The 12647-nt window shown below is 35.8% G+C and overlaps 1 protein-coding gene across 3 annotated transcripts in view; it reads left to right on the forward strand.

The window, feature by feature from the left end:
- The window catches only part of LOC132103411 (5-hydroxytryptamine receptor 2A-like), an 80836-nt gene that overhangs the window by 54807 nt on the left and 13382 nt on the right, over window positions 1-12647 (forward strand). Inside the window, exon 1 of one of the 3 annotated variants that reach the window (XM_059508503.1) lies at window positions 11097-11159. The exons of the other annotated variants lie outside the window; for them this stretch is intronic. The gene's annotated coding sequence lies outside the window, so the exon portion shown is untranslated. Of the gene's footprint in view, window positions 1-11096; window positions 11160-12647 lie in introns of those variants that run through there. 3 annotated transcript variants of the gene reach the window in all.

Below are 12647 nucleotides of genomic sequence, written 5' to 3' on the forward strand. Positions count from 1 at the left end.
GCAAAAACACAGGAACACAGGAACATTGCATTGTTTGAAGATTTTTTCACTCTATCTCACATACATCTGTGTCAAGAGCCTCTCTCCTGGAGAGCTGGAGGATCTTGTGTAAAAGCTTAATGGATGTGTGTTAGCAGGCCATGTTTCCTCTACCTGTTACATCAGAGCTGGGATTTTAATCAACTCACTGTATTCCACAAGCTCCATAAAAATATCTGTGACCCAGCTTTGAGATCACTAGCATATCCTCAGAGCGTCTGATGTGTTTGGGTTTCATGTTAAAAGAGATTTGATGTAAAAACATAATGAAATTTTATAGGATTTATTGGCAATCTGCGTATACTTTGTAATAAGTGAATTGTGATATTGAAACTATTTTTGAGTGATTTCTGCACCCTAAATTGCTATGCAGATGTAATGGCAAAACGATTTGTATTTATATTTAAGTTGACAGATGCTTTTATCCAGAGTGTCTGAAATTATATTTAATATGTACAATTTATCAGTTATTGCATTTCCTGGGAATCAAACACATGAACTTGGTATTGCTACCATAGTTACAAATTTTCTGTTTGGCTGTCAAAAGAAGGTCTGCTTTCTTAGATGGACTTTTGGACAGGGGAGCTGCATTGGAGTGGTTATGATCTTATTTATCTGACAGAAGTTTTTCAGTCCTTCTTGGGGTTTTTGTGTCATACTCTGCATCTCTCTTGTGTGATGTCCCTCAGGGTTCAATTTTTGGTCATATATTATTTTTACTATATTCACTTCCATTAGTGTCCATTTTTAGGAAATACGACATCTTGTTTCATTGTAATGCAGATGATACACAACTTTATCTCCCTTTGAAACATAAAGATGCAAACTCTATAGCACCATTGTTGGACTTTCTTGAGGAGATTAGGGCCTGGATGGCTTCAAATTTTGTAAAGTTCAGCGAATAAGAAACAGAAGTCATGATATTTAGACCTGGCTACACCTGTGATCCCCCTGATTTAGATGAGAGTGTTATAAAATCATATGTAAAGCCAAATGTTAAAAACTTGGGTGTTATAATGGACAGTTATTTTAAATTGGATAAAAAAAATTTAATTGCGTAATTAAATACAGTATTTTTCACTTAAGGCAATTATCAAAAGTCAAGTCTTTTTTTGTCTTTTAATGATTTTGAAAGGGTATTACATGCTTTTATCTTGACCTGCCTTGACTATTCTAATGGCCTCTATGTAGGTATTAATCAGGCCTCCCTCATAAATTTTCAGATGGTACAAAAAGCTGCTGCTCGTCTGTTAACAGAGACACGCATGCGCAGACAAATTACACCGATATTGGCTTCTATTCATTGGCTTCCTGTTCGTTTTAGACATGATTTGAAGGATTTAGCTTTAGTTTTAGTTTAGTTTAGTCAGTAAATGGACTGGCATCAAGTTACCATTCTGATTTAATACAGATGCATGATCGATCGAGAGCACTTAAGTCCACTTACCATTAACTCTTGGTTGTACCTCAAACAAGGCTGAAAAGCAGGGGTGAGTGGGCTTTTATAACTTGCCTCTATGTTAGGCAGGCCCAAACACTTGCTGTTTTTAAATCCAGTTTTAAATCTTATGTTTATGTTCTGGCATTTAACTCAGTATGAGAGCTGTTTTGTGCATTTGGTTAGTGTTATTGTTTGTTATTTTTGTCATGTGTAAAATTGTTTTACTTTGATTATTGACATAGTCACATAGTCATTAGAATTTATCTATTCAAACACTGTTGTCCCCCAAAGGCTTGTTAAAGCATTCTGAAAGATAAATGATCACAGCCTTTCAAAGAGGGAACTCCTTTTAATTTTTACAAATAATTTCTGGCTTTTAATGGTTCACATTTCAAAAGGAAGTGAATCAGAAATGGGCTGACAAAGCAATGGCTCCTGGGCGTTTAACGAGAAGGCAAAGGTGGCACTAACTTTCCAGTTTTCCCTTAATTGCTTGTCTTTCATTATGTCTCTTTGACACTCGCTTTGCATCTAATTAAAATATCCAATGAATATTCATGGTAGGGCGGGGTTGCTTCATTGTTTGGGTGTGAAGGGTTAGAACAAGAGTAAGTGATGGTGGAAAAGAGCAGAGTCTGAGCGAGCGTGTCTCTTTCCCACATCGGGTGGGTCTTAAGTCGGAGAGCTGGCTTTGATTGACAGCTGACTGTTGATAAGCTCCTGACGGTTCACCCTGTGGTGCTGCCCGCTGAAGGAGCTCTCAGGTGAAGAATGTAAAACTGCAGGTCGAAGGGTCCACAGGGAGGAACAGATGGTGCTTTCTGCATGCATTTCAATCACTAGAGCAGAATACTGATAACAGAATGGGATCTTGTACGGTGAATCAAAGTGGGGACAGTTCTTTTGACTTTCTAATTACCTGGATAAATGCAAGAATGAGGGAACTGAATGAGTGAGAAAATCCATGAAAAAATTAGTTTGTTCATGGGTAAGTGAATGAATGAGGTAATAAATGGTTGAGTGAGTGAGTGAGTGAGTGAGTGAGTGAGTGAGTGAGTGAATAATAGAGTGCATGAATGAATTAATGTATGAATCAAATGATTCATAAATATATCTTTGTTAAATTATTAATGAATGATTACAACATAGATTAATTCAGTGAGTGATTAAATTTATTAGACATGTCCTATTTATTTGTTGTGCCCTTTTTTTCTTTTTAAAGTGACCTTGAGATTCTGAAAGGTGCTATATAAAAAAATATTATTATTGTTGTTGTTATTATCATTATTATTATTAGAATTTTTAATTAAGGGAATAAGCATGTAAATAGAGGAGCAAGTGAAAAAATGCCTGGGAAATGCATGGGTGAATGTCGAAAAAAATGAAGAGTCAGCAAGAGAATGAATGAATAATTAATACAGTAATTAAATTGTTAAATATTTGTTACAAAATAATTATTTTTTAAACATTATTGCAAAAAAAAAAAAGTAATTTATTCATGAATAAAATGTATAAATAATTTAGTGAGTAAAATTAAGATAAGCATGTGAACGGGGAACCGAGTGATAAAATGGCTTTGAAATGAATGTTGAAAAGTGTGAAAGAATAAATAAAACATGCATGAATTAATTAATTAAGTGATAAATGAAATAATATATTGTAAATCATTTGTATATAACTGTATATAAATATTTTAAATAAATTATATATTATAATAAATTATATATCCATTATTGCATAATTAAATCAGTGAATAGAGAAACAAGAAAGAAAATTAATGAAATGAATTAATAAGAGAATGAATATGTGAATGACTGAGTGTTTCAGTAAGCGATTCAGTCACTGAATTATTAAATGAGTGAAAAGGGTAAATAAGCCAGTGACTGACATTACAATTCAAGGAACGAGGAACACAGCCACTGACTGGATGGATTAACGAGAGTAGAAATGAATCAGCAGTTTACTAAATGAGTCAGTGAATGAGTAAGAGCATGCATTAGTTAATATGCAAATGAATCAGGGAGCAAGTAAATGAATAAACATCTAAATGAGGGAATGATGAATGAGTGAATGGATGGTCAAATGCCTGACTGAAGAAATGTGTGAGGAGTTTTAGTGGGTGGATGAATTTGCACAGTCACGATGTGACCAAATGACAGACATCACAAATGAAATTATGTGAATGCTGCATGTTGAGTAATTATGAGCAAGAACAAAGAAAAAGCTTAATGTTCTTCATTCTTCCACCCTCTTTTCATCCTAACAACAGTATATTCAGTTATCCCTTGACAGTGTTCTTGGAAACTACGACGTGAGGATAACTCCAGGAGCTTTTTGAGAGCAAACAGCCCAGAGGGAGGTTCAAAGAGGTGAAGAGGATGACAGAACTACATAAACCCAGTAAACAGTCTCAGGGACCCTGTTAGGACAAACCATACAGAAAGCTTTTCAAAATGAGCACTTGCCACTCTTGCTTACTATACAGGGCTCAAGGACAATATACAAAAGAAAGAAAGACTCTCACCCTCCCTCAGTACTTCATTTCCACAAAGTCAAAATCCATATGGTACCTTGACACATAGGTGGATGTGTGACTGTGTAACCGAGAGCAGGATTAGGGTTTAATCTAGGCTTCGAAGGGCCACAGTTGTAGAGAATGGTGTTGAATTCTTTGACATTTGCCTTGTCAGTAAATTCAGTTGAGTTCAGAATTAGCAGCTTTTTCACTTCAGTACAAGTAGGCAGAAGAACTTATCTCTAAGCATGCAAGATTTTCTTCAGAGTTGAATGGTCAGTGCGAAGTCAAAAGCAGCAGCAGCGGGTGCAGAAACGGCCTTGGTTATGTGTTAGCAATCAGGCAGAACACGCAAACCGTGTCAAAGCCTTCGTGAAGATAAATTATTATATGTCGTTTCAAGAGGCTAGCTTAGTGAAAGAGCTCAAAATCATGTTGTAATTTCAGCACTAAAGCAGCCAGCTTTTAGTGTTGTTTCTTATCCATTTATTTGTTTGCTTGTTTGTTTATTTATTTATTTATTTATTCGCTTGCAGGGTCTGTGTGTGGGCAATGAAAGCCATTGGATTTGTGTCAGCAAGTAAAGTTTCAGAACAAACAAACAAATCATAATTACCATAGTCTCTCACAACATTCCTCAGCAAACACACACAATTGTGACATAATTATGGTTTTAGACAGCCTGAATAAAAAAATAAGCTAATATATATACATATATATATTATATATATATTTGTGTGTGTGTGTGTGTGTGTACATACAAAAAGTACCAGGGATTTGTCTCATGATTCATGGGCGTTGTGTGGCGTGGTAATCAGAACAGACTGTTAACGTCCTCTAAAAGTCTATTCCTCATTTTTTAAGATGAAGATGTGCTGTGGCCTGAGTGCAGAAACATCCATTTATTTGAACGTATGCATGTGTGTGGAAGTGTTATGTCAAAACAATCATTTGAAATATTTGTTTTTTATTTTTTTCTTTCTTGTTATTTATTAATTTATTTTAAAATGCTCTTCTTGCTTTTAATCTCTTCTGATTTTCTAACTGTATGAATTACACAGCCCTGATTGTTTAACATTTTATGTATTATCTTTAATACACTTATCCGAATAACGAAAGCAGTCAAATGTCCAAGAATTGTGTTTATTAAGTATTTAAAATGTATCATTTAACTTATAGTCTGCAAAGGAGGGGAAAATATCAAATACTCAATTTAACGTTAAAGATCGTTTCTCACAAAATCTGTAATTGTCTGCATAGAAGTAATAGAACAGCAGAAAAAATCTTGGTCATTTTTGCATTTTCCATAATTCTAACACTGAAATCAGGATTAGGCATAAAATAATGTCTTCACAATCATTCCATCATGTAAAAATTGTCTGAGAATTGAAAAATGTTGTAACCTGTCTAAAAGGATAATATGAATCGTGTCTTTGTGGCTGTTCTTAAGGTTATTAAGGAACGGGAATTATACAGGATTTCTTCATCTTACAAATAAATGTCTAAAACAAAAATGTGGTGAAATGCACATCATATTTTTTGAGAAAGCCAGTATTTTTTAAATCAACACTCCAAAATAAGTAGGAAACAATTATTGTATTTACTTAAGCAAAAAATGGTGCAGGGTGGTGTTATTTTAATATTTAAATGTATTATTATTTTAATTAAACAGAACAGGAGCCCTTAAGTTATTTTTATTAAATTTTTTCCATATGAGAGTCGGTTGAAGCTTATGGAGGGTGTCTGGTCCCTGCCTCCCCCAAGACTGGTGAGTAGTTGTACTGATGTGTGTCTTTCATTCCTTCTCTCATCCTCACAAAAAGGCTTGAACCATTATAACAACAATTAATACCTGTCATAAATCACAGAAAGAGAGAGAGACAAAGAGGGAGATGAAAGTTGTCATCTTCTGCACCATCTGTCTGTGTCACGCTGATCGATGGATTCCACTCCAGACTTTATTGTTTTTTCTGCCTTTCTTTACAAAAGGATTCATTTCATTTTTCTTCCCTCATTAATCACCCTATTCCAATGATATTGACAGGCACTGTTTAACTGCCATGGCTTATAATAGAACATCACTGATATACAAGTTAGGACATCCCAAAAGGGAAGGGGGTATTTATAGACCACATTCACTATAACTTAACTGTCTCTGTTTTTCAAGCTTTAATTTATTTTCCAACAGTACCACTATTATAAAATCAAATGAATGGGTATATGTGATATATACCCATGGTACTGAATGATAACCATATTCATTTGCTTCATGGTATTGCTGTCTGTTAACAATATTACACCACCCTTTTCCCATTTTTGTACAAGGAACACGATATAAAGTTTTTCCTGAGGCTTTCTGCAGTTTAAACCAATCACGTTTTCATTTCTTTCTGTAATATTAAGTGGATAGATGGTCATAGATGGCTAAGAATATCATTACAAATTAAATTAACTTCACATTTACTGGGACAATCACTCAGTCGTCTTTGGGTTTCTGAAGGTTCCCCTTTGAGGCACAGCTACAGGTTGTATCCTAAATTAAATGCAAGGTGTCCTTGTCCTATTGCCATTTTGTCATGCCAAGGGAGTGTGCAGGGGGCGCATTGGATGCCCTACGACAAGGGCTTTTTGCTAATGAGGATTCATATTCTCTGTTCTTTTGCTGGCCATATCAGAGGCTTCAGCAACTGGCTTTATAGTAGGAGCATCACTGGGGATTGACCACAAGGACAGCATGAAAGATACAACCTTTGTTTTACTGCAGTACATGTTAATAGCAGGGCTGGAGGATGCAGGTCGATGTCGAATTCTATCATTCTTTGTTGTGTTCTATTGTTCTATCCATTCTTTTGGTCTGTCTGTCATGCTATCTATTATTCTGTTGCTCTGTCTGCCATTCTATACATCATTCTACCATTCGTTCTATCTGTCTGTCTATCCATCCATCCATCCATCCACCCATTTTCCATTGTAATGGACAGAGATGTACCCCCCCCCCCCCCACCCAGCTCACTTCTTTTGCCAAATCTAAAGAGTGTCTTTGATCAATGTTTGATCAAGTGGAATAGGCTTCCCACAACATGCTGCAATGTAGTGCTTCTGAACACAATCAGCCCCAAGACATGCATTCAAAGGCCAGCTCTGCCCAGATCATCATCGTTCCCCCACATGTGTGCTTGTTCTAGTGAACAATTCTGGATTATTTAATGGGTCAATCAGGACGGCAGAAGGCATTCTGAGGTTCCTTGCATCCCTCAAGACCACTGATCCGTCAATCTATGTGGTGTTAACATTAACCCGGGCCACTCCTCCTATTAAACCTTGCTGTAGAGGCCAGTGTGGTGCTCAGGGTGATAGTGTCTCACTGATTGCCCTTGAATATCCAGGCAGCTCAAGTGTCATTGAATCAGCTATATACGGAAAAGAGAATGTTGGATAGATGAATGCATCGCTTCATCAGTGAGCTGTGGGGTCAATGGGAGGAAGTGAAGTAATTGAAGTGGTCATCAATTGGACTAGAAGAATTCGTTATTTATCTTTGATAGTGTGTTATAATTGTGAATTACTAAAAACAGATTACAGATCACGCAGAACTAAATACTTAAGCATCATGCAGTGATTGTTCATTTGAATGTTACTATAGCAAACAAACAGCAATTATCATGAGTGTTTATTCATTGAGAAGAGAAAGATTGATGCAGAGGGTCAAGAAGTGTATACATATATATATATATATATATATATATATATATATATATATATATATTTAAAAATACTAACTTTTTTGATATGAGAAAAGAAAGATTGATGCAGATGGTCGAGAAGGGTATATATATATATATATATATATATATATATATATATATATATATATATATATATATATATATATATATATTTAATAAAGACTAACTTAGATATGATTATATTATGAAGAGGTGCTAATGAAACTCTCAGTGGAAAAGTCAGCCACATGGTGCAAAAGATGCTTTCAAGCAGTAGTGTTAGTATGCATGGATAAAAAAAAATTATGAAAAAGGTTAAAAAACTAAATGAGCGCCATTCCCACAGAAGAAGCAATAGCTATTGCTCTGTTTGATGGAAAAAGAGAAGAGAAAAAGGAAAGGAAGGAGAAGATACTTAGAGAGAGAAAGAGAGTGAAGGGGGTGAAATTGCAGCCGATGGTGCTCAGTCAAGGGCAGAGATCAACAGGCTCTTCACCAACTGCTCCTAAAATATGCTAGAAAGATAGAGATTGAGAATTGAAAAGCTTGAAAGAAGTCAAAGAAAGATAGAAATCAATAGATTTCTCCCTGGATGCCAATATAACCCTCCCACTCCCTAAGAAAAAAAATGCATATTACAAATATATAGAAAATGATAAAAGTGTTACAGTATTGCCAAAAAATTTTAGATGTGTATAATACAGAATAATATTACACCATCAAAGTGAAAAAGGAGACAAAACATTTTTATAAATGAGAGAAATTAAAATTAATCAATACAATAAAATAAAAATAACAAAAACGGACAGTATTTCTAACATTAATAATAATTATTACAATTATATACAATGAAGAATGTCAAATAAAGCAAATGGATACAATGAATGAACCATTTTATTTGGTGTATGGTGTAGAACTCTAAATGTATGCCACCTCACACTGAAAGTGCTGATCGTGAGTGGTTGATTGCTGATATCAGAGATCCAGCCTGACCTCATGCATAAATTTACAGATGGTTTATTTTACTTTTTTTTTATTAGTAAATAGGGATCAGAGGCATGCCAATGGACATTGTGATTTTTCCACAAAAGAAATAGAAAGATACAGAGTTTCAAATGGAATGCAAAAAAGGACAAATAAATCCCAGAATGCCATGCGTCGACCAATAGTTTCTATCACACCTGAAGACTTTCTGAAAGCTTCGTCTTACAAAGGTATTAGAGTGACTTATGCTAATCCAAGCAAGTAAAGCACTGTTTCATGGTTCAGAGAGGTTTCTCATACTTTCTAATAATTAGTTTGTATGTGTGTGTCTGTGTTTGCAAGTGTGTGTATTCCCCTCACTATTAGCTCTTTATGAAACGGTATCGATTAGTTATTGATTTCTGCCAGTTAAATGCACATTAGCAGTCTGGCAAGCATGCGACTAGCATCTGATAAAATAAAAAAAAACAGGTGGACGAGCAAAAAGCCATGTCCAATGGTCCTGTAACCAGCTTACTGCGCATCTAAACCTGTGAAAGACTATCAAATCTGCAGGAATAAGTTGCTGCATGCTATTTTTTTTTATTTAAATTTGTGAATTATTCTCAGTGCAAAAATTGAAATAAATCATAGAAAACAACAACAACAAAAAAGGTAACAAAAAAAGTGTTCTCATCTTTTAGAGTCCATAATTGCCAGAATATTGCAGGAGTAGAAATTTTATGCCTGATTTAGTGACTCCTTTAACAGTCCTCCCATATTAGTTGAGTTATTATCTGAATGACCTTCTCCAGCAATGTGAAGAGCAGGGCAGAATTGACATATGAATATATTTCAAATCATTAGTCTGGGTTATTTTACAAAAGCAGATTGTGGAGACAGGTAATGGTCGCCATGTACTGCAAGCTGCAGATTAATCTCAGTATCATTGCAATAAGACAATTTGACTGTGGTGAAAACATGTAGACTAATATGTTTATAAAAAGAAGACAAAGTATTTGTTGTTGTGTTAAGGATGTTTAGTGATCGAAGTATTTCACTCTGCTAACTGCAAAACAAAGTGAAAAGAAAAGGCCACGGGCGACAGTTAGCAGAGGTTGTGTTTAGCTGTTTATTGTTTGGTTTTGTTTTATTTTATTTTATAGTGACGTTCATAATGCGCCGTGCTTGAAAAATGAATCCAGAAACTGCTTCCATTCCGTAGAAACAAGTTTTCATTTTTTATGCCACTTTTTTTTTCTCCCTAGCAGGATAAATTGTAGACTGGAATTTATTTTCTGTTCCATTAAAGTGCTGAACTGAATGACAATGAGCAAATGGCTTTTCAAGCCTGCTGGTTACTTTCTTAATCTATATACCACTATTCAGCCCTATGGACAAAAATGACAGTCTCAGTTATGAAAAGCAGTGCAACAGAAAACAATAACAGAACAATAAATTAGGAGATGTGAGAATCTTCTCTGTGGGATAACAATTGGGGTTCATTTCGCAACCACATGCCGAGAAGAAATCTGGATATGCATATGTTTATTGCTTGCCCATTGTGGTATTGGGGTCCTCAGGGATCTGTGCAAGTCTGTTTGTTTATTTGTGCCAGACCCCACGCACACATGTGGCTACTCTCGCTCGCCTGGTTTTACATTTCATTTATATCACCAAACAAAGCAAGTGGGACTGTAATTTTAGAGTTATAATTCTATGGAGACACAGATACAGATTCTGTCAGAGTCACTCAATCTAATCTTAGTCTCGCAATGCATGCCTTGCGGTCTTCTTCATTTGTCTGTTGATCTCGGTCGACGGCACCAGGACGAATTAACTACTCAGTATTAATTTCTTATCCTTATTTCACACATAGACACACACACACACACCACTCATATTTATTTTAGGAGAATATTTAACCTTCCTGTCAGGAGGTAAAGGGGTTTTTTAACTTTTCGTAATGGGAGGAAATGTTAGTTCCCTCAGGCAGATCTGTCTGCCCCTCGATTCCCATCATGCAAAAATAATTCTGCATTTCAGTTTCCAATTCAAATATGAAATGAGACAACCAGTTCTAAGAACACATTCATGTAAGTCAGTGTCTGAAACACTCTCAGGCAGAATCATATTTTGTACCCATTTTGTTATATTTTTTTAAAGCTTTCCAAATGAGCCCAAATTCTAATCCAGTGCTGATCATTACTAGATTAAACATTTGAATCGCTGGAAGGTGTTTGAGCATTGTCCTTGTTTCCTGTAGTCGTTCTATTTCATGCCAATTTATCCCAATTCAGTTTCTTGATTGGCTTCTGCTGAGGAGGCTAATTACCCATTGTTGGAATGCAGAATCTCATGTGAGTGCACTCTCATCCACTTCATTAATAGATGATGAAGAGGTGTCTGAAGGGAAAAGAGAGCAACAGAGAGAGAGAATGAGAGTTGGGGAGACTAAGATTAGGATTCTCATCAGGTGAGCCACAATCAGCTTTGTTCTTCTTTCAGTGTTCTCTTCATTAAAACTTTGTTTTGAACACCTCTGGGTTGGTGAGGTTTTTAATGGCTTTGAAAGAAGTCTCTCATGCTTACCAAGAATCAATTTATTTAATAAAATATACAGTAAAAACGGAAGATTATAAATGCCTTGTCTTTTTTTATACCAATTTAATGCGTCCTTGATCTGACCCCAATCTTTTGAACTGTAGAGTGAATATTTCTATGTCTGTGTGTGTGTGTGCGGGTCACCGTGTAATAAGAGAGAAAGTCAGTCTATACAGACCTCCAATTTCAGAGCCCCTTAATGCTGATATTGTTTCTTATGCCTTTATGTATTTTGGAAACATCATGTTTCCCAAAGGAGATTTTCTTTTCTTTTATAATGGGATGTGAAATGTCATGTTAAGATTCAGGGTTCGCTGTAAATGTGAAGTCTTGTGGCTTTTGAGCACTTTCCTTGAACATTTGTATGATTGTATTTACAATGCTTTTGTGTATGTGTGAGGTGGACGCACAGCAAGTGATTATCTGGTGATTTATTTATTGCAGGGCCGTTTTATTTTTTGCTGTTGTTTGCTTTATCTCCCGTCTCCAGAGAAGAGGTGAACTACCGCAAACTCTGCTGCATCTGAGCAGCATTGCAATTTTGCTCTCCATTTAGATGTGGGGAAACCTGTCTATATATCAGAAAACTGCTATTCCATGCAATGAATAAACGGTCTTCGCATTGTAGAACGAAACCGGGACAGATTGTCATATTTTTCTGTGTGACTCACATTTTCTGTCTTTTGGGGTCAATCTTTGCAGTTCAGAGAAGAATGGCTAGTTTCACCTTGATTTACTGAATCCTACTTTGGTTCTTCTTTTCACCTTACTTCTAATAAATTGCAAGTGTGAACCCACCAATATTTCCATCCAATCAAAATAAAGCTATTTTTAAATAATCACTGTATTGATCTGGTAGTTGTGATAAATGACATCTTTGGAGGAGTGGAGTTCTCAACTTACCTACTGTTAGTGGTGAGATTCATCACGTACCTTGTTTTCAGCTGCTTTCTCCTAATTAAAGCATACATGGTTCATTGTGGGCCAAAGAGCACTGTGGGTACTTATTACTCTCATGCACATAACATGCCATCAGTCTATCTACTATAATGCACAGCCTAACTGATGGGGGGAAAGCTGTATTTCCGAAGCTTATTAGACATTGTTCTGTTCAAGTGCAAAGTGACTGTTTGTATTATTACCCACTTGTCCATTATTAACATTACATCACATTACCTTTGACAGGTGTCTTGAGTTATTAATACCAGCTAATTTAATGACTAGTAACCTCAGATTTGGTAAATTATTGCTCTCAGTAGGCAAGTGCAGCAGGTTGGCAGAGACCCGGACTGTAGCGTATCATTTTAACTTCTGAACTCAATTACCCTCCATTACCACAGGGACAAGGCACCACTGGTTG

Source organism: Carassius carassius, chromosome 2, assembly GCF_963082965.1.
Source record: "Carassius carassius chromosome 2, fCarCar2.1, whole genome shotgun sequence".
In the NCBI taxonomy this organism is placed as follows: Eukaryota; Metazoa; Chordata; class Actinopteri; order Cypriniformes; family Cyprinidae; genus Carassius; species Carassius carassius.